This window comes from Egretta garzetta, unplaced genomic scaffold (genome assembly GCF_000687185.1).
Source record: "Egretta garzetta isolate BGI_Z169 unplaced genomic scaffold, ASM68718v1 scaffold148, whole genome shotgun sequence".
Classification (NCBI taxonomy): Eukaryota; Metazoa; Chordata; class Aves; order Pelecaniformes; family Ardeidae; genus Egretta; species Egretta garzetta.
In genome coordinates, this window is record NW_009260669.1 from 2705826 (window position 1) to 2710498 (window position 4673).

A 4673-nucleotide genomic window follows, 5' to 3' on the forward strand; every position below is an offset into this window, starting at 1 on the left:
ACTATAAAGGACACACAACTGAGTAAATAAATATTTATATGACTATCCAGTAGAATATAAAAATTTCCATCTTGGGAAGAGCTACTTATTCAAAGTTTTTGACCCAGCTGTGTAGTGCCTAGGAGCTCTGAAGGAGACTAACACATCGAGGTTCAGACTTTAGCTTTCTTTTTCTGACATACATCAGTCCCCTCAAACTGTGCTACTGGAGTGATCACCATTTCAAGATCAGACCTCAGGCTTTCATTTTGAATGAGGTGAACTATCCACTCAAAAATAAGGGTGGCAGTGTCTTAGCTGCTCATGGGGTTTTGCTAGTCTGTGCTAGCCAGTGAACGAGAACCAGAGCGGGGGTTCAGGCCCTGGCTCACAGTTCTCCATGTCTTATTGTTAATGCACGCACTCCTACAGTTTTGGCCCGTGTCAGCTAGGGCTCTCCATACTTACAGGAATGAATGGATTGGGCGGTAGAAGATGCTGTTCCCAATAGGCAAGTTGATTGTGCTCCACCTGGTTGGAGAAGAGCTGTGTGAAAGGTATTGTGTTGTGCCACATGCCCCCGAGGTCACCCAACAGTAACACAACCAGAACTTTTTACCTGTTCTGCACAAGCAGCATAGTGACCATAGTGACCAATACAACCAAAACCACTACTTTGTTATTCCTCGTGTTTCAAGTATTTAACCAAATACATGGATCTGTGAATATTTTCTGTTTGGAGGAAAAATTTGAAGGAGGTAGAATGACACTTTTCTTTTTTGTTTTCTTCTTTTTTTCTTTTCCTTTTCTTTTCCTTTCCCATTCCCTTTTCCTTTTCCTTTTCCTTTTCCTTTTCCTTTTCCTTTTTCTCTTTCTTTTTCTTTTCATTTTTCTTTTTTTCTTTTTCTTTTCTTTTTCCTTTTTCTCTTTCTTTTTCTTTTTCTTTTTCTTTTTCTTTTTCTTTTTCTTTTTCTTTTTTTCTTTTTCTTTTTCTTTTTCTTTTTCTTTTTCTCCTTTTTCTTTTTCTCCTTTTTCTTTTCTTTTTTTCTTCTTCTTCTCTTCCTCATTTTCTCTTCCTCATTTTCTTTCTCTTTCTCTTTCTCTTTCTTTCTCATTCTCATTTTCTCCTTCTCTTTTTCTCTTTAAATGCAATTATTTACAAAGAATTTTTCAAGATTTGTTTTCCTCAACAGAACAGGAGTCAATTAACTAGAAACAACTCAACAACAATTTTGCCTAAGTATTCAACTTATTTCCAGGCAGCACTGAAATCAGTTAATGTTTCTCATAACTTTTCTCAGAGTCACATTCTGAGTATTAATTTTAAGCATGTTTTTTTCTTCTTTTACTTTCTCTGCTCTTCTACTTCTTTGATTTCTTTCCCTGATTCTTCCTCATAGGCACACAAAGTTAAGAAAACCAGAGTCAAGGACATAAGATGTCATTAATGTGCTGTTGTTTTGGACAAAGTCATGTACCTCCATGTTTCCACTGTTTTACTATGTGAATTAATTTACCTGTAGTTGATTTTTATCATAAGTGCAAGTCGGTTACTATACTTTTCCTGTAACAAAGCGTGAAAGTGAATAACTATTGTGAAACAAAATGCTTTCTTGCACATCTTTCTTGAGTCCTACAAACACAAAACAAAGGTCTGCATCAGCTAATCTTCCTCACTTACAGGGATCTGGTTGCCAGTCTGTGCCACTTCAGCTCTCTTCTGGTTTGAGGTTGAAAGTAATTTTTAACCTGATGCTGTACTTTAATTCATAGAATCATAGAATCATAGAATGTTTTGGGTTGGAAGGGACCCCTAGAGGTCATCTAGTCCAACCCCCCTGCAGGGAGCAGGGACACCGCTAACCAGATCAGGTTGCTCGGAGCCCCGTCCAACCTGGCCTTGAATGTTTCCAGGGATGGGGCCTCCACCACCTCTCTGGGAAACCTGTGCCAGTGTTTCACCACCCTCAGTGTAAAGAATTTCTTCCTTATATCCAGTCTAAACCTACTCTGGTTTAGTTTAAAACCATTACGCCTTGTCTTGTCACTGCTGCCCTACTAAAAAGATTTTCCCCATCTTTCCTATAGGCCCCCTTTAGGTACTGAAAGGCCGCAATCAGGTCTCCCCGCAGCCTTCTATTCTCCAGGCTGAACAAGCCCAACTCCCTCAGCCTGTCCTCATAGGAGAGGTGCTCCAGCCCTTGGATCATTTTTGTGGCCCTCCTCTCTGCCAGCGCACATTGCCGGCTCATGTCCAGCTTTTCATCCACCAGCACCCCCAAGTCCCTCTCGGCAGGGCCGCTCTTGATCCTTTCTTCCCCCAGCCTGTATTGATAGCGGGGGTTACCCCGACCCAGATGCAGGACCTTGCACTTGGCCTTGTTGAACCTCATGAGGTTCACACAGGCCCACCTCTCCAGCCTGTCCAGGTCTCTCTGGATGACATCCCGTCCTTCTGGTGTGTCAACCGCACCACTCAGCTTGGTGTCATCCGCAAACTTGCTGAGGGTGCACATTCGTAGCCATTTAGAGCTGCTTAACAGAAGAACTTTTTAACAGCAGACACAGTGTGAATTATATGCATATTCAGCTAAGGCATGAGATATTTACCACAGTATCTTGCTGTTTCTTGTATCTGGACCTGCTCCCTCTTTCCCAACAGTGTTCCTGGCTGTGATTTCTCACATCCCAGCTGATTTGACATGTGGGGTATCTGCTCATCTTAATTTCAAAGAGGAATACTTCTCAAGCGATGTGTGTTACCTGATTATATGTAAGAAAATATATTCACTGTTCCTCCTCTCAGCCAATTTTTACTGTGAAAAAACAGATGCAGACTTACCAAAGGCTAAATTTGAAAATATCAAAGCCTGCCAAATGGCTATGCTGCTAACTGAGGGGGCTATCTGAAAACCACTGCGCATCTGTATAGTGTTCTTAACATATTACTTCTATGAACCCAAAGAAGTAGTAATATTTACAATGCTAAATTAATGTAGTAACCTTAGTATTCATTAATCTTCGCAAGCTATTCCAAGTCTGCTGCATTAAGAATGACAAATAACAGTAGTAAACTGATCAAAGGTTATTTTTTTTGTTTCCAGGATCTTCTCACTCAGACAATTCCCTTCAGTGATTGCATTCTCTTTTGTGGAAACAATCCTTAATTGAATGGAACTGGGGACATCAGGAGGTGAAGGATAATTTACAAAGAGAACTCCAGGTGGAGGAAAACACCACACAAATCCTTCTTGTGAATCATAACCAAAACTGTATCATATAAACAGAAAGAAAGGTAAAAGAGAATAAAACACAACTGACAAAGATCAACCAGCTCATCTGGATGGAAGCCACCACTTTGTAGGAAATGGAAAGCAGAAGGAAGTGACCATCAAATATTCCCTTTACAGTGGGCTGACATCACTCAGTTCTCTGCTGGACAAGGATATCAAATTGTCTCTGCTCCCATTTTAGGACAGTGGGGAAAGCCATACCTGGCTGTAATTTTTACTATCATTAAGGTTTTTTTCTCTGGATATTGTAGTCTGACAACAGGAAGACCGATATTGACACATCAATAAATTAATTTTCGTCTGGGTGATGACCTTTGTGAATACTCTTGTTCTGCCCTGACAAATGGCAATTCAGAAAATTGTTGTCATTTAGTCTGCTTCCGACAAACAAAAGGGAAAAAAACAGGCCTTACTTCCTGAGTCACTGGATTATCAAGAGCAGTAGGAGATTAGTGTATTGGGAAAGGAAGGGATAGCTTTATGAGGATTTGGGAATCTCTGAGACCTCATCACCATCAGTGACCTTCAAGACCTTCCTATGTGAAAATCCAGCTGGACACCTGCTTCTCTCACTCTGTGGTTTGCAACTCTTTACCTATTATATTTGTCTGAGCATATTATGTTCTCCATAGAAACACTAAACTCCCTTATGTGAAACTAACCCATATGGAAAAATCATATTTCCCGGATAGTTGATCAAATATATTTCACATGTTTGAAAGATAGTGTGTAGTTTATACAGAGCTGGCTTGAACTCATACCACATATAATCTCTGCTATGGAATAAGATATGTTTTAAAACGAGTGAGAATATGAAAAAAAGGATTGAAAAGCTGTATTATATACTGGGAAAAAAAAGCAGTTGGTTTCATATCAGACAGAAATTGCGGTAAGGAAATTGGGTTATTTTGTAGATGTGTAAATGATTCTGGGGTAGTACAAACACAAAGCATGTGGAAATACATAACAGAAGCCACTTTGTTTAGGAAGGATGGACAGTCCTGTGGTTTCAGACTTGAAAAACTGGGTTCATTTTCTGATTGAGGCACGCAGGTAATGTTACCCAGTCACTCTGTTTATCCTTGGCCCGAGTTCTCAGCTGTAGGGCAGTGAGAGCACTGTTTCCTACACATGTCATGAGGAAGAAAGAAACCTGTTAATGAAGACATGATGATACTGGGTGTCTAACAGCCTTTATAGATCAAGTCACATTCTGATTATATGCCTGAAAATTTTGTTTTGATTGCTTATAATTAATAAAAATTCAACTCTGTTAACTCTGTCAAGGTGTGATAACTAAACCCCAAAATATTTTGTCAAAATAAGACATGCTTACTAAGACAATTTCTAGGAGAAATCCAGGTGGTTTAAGAAGTAATTTTTCAGTTTATTACTCTTTCC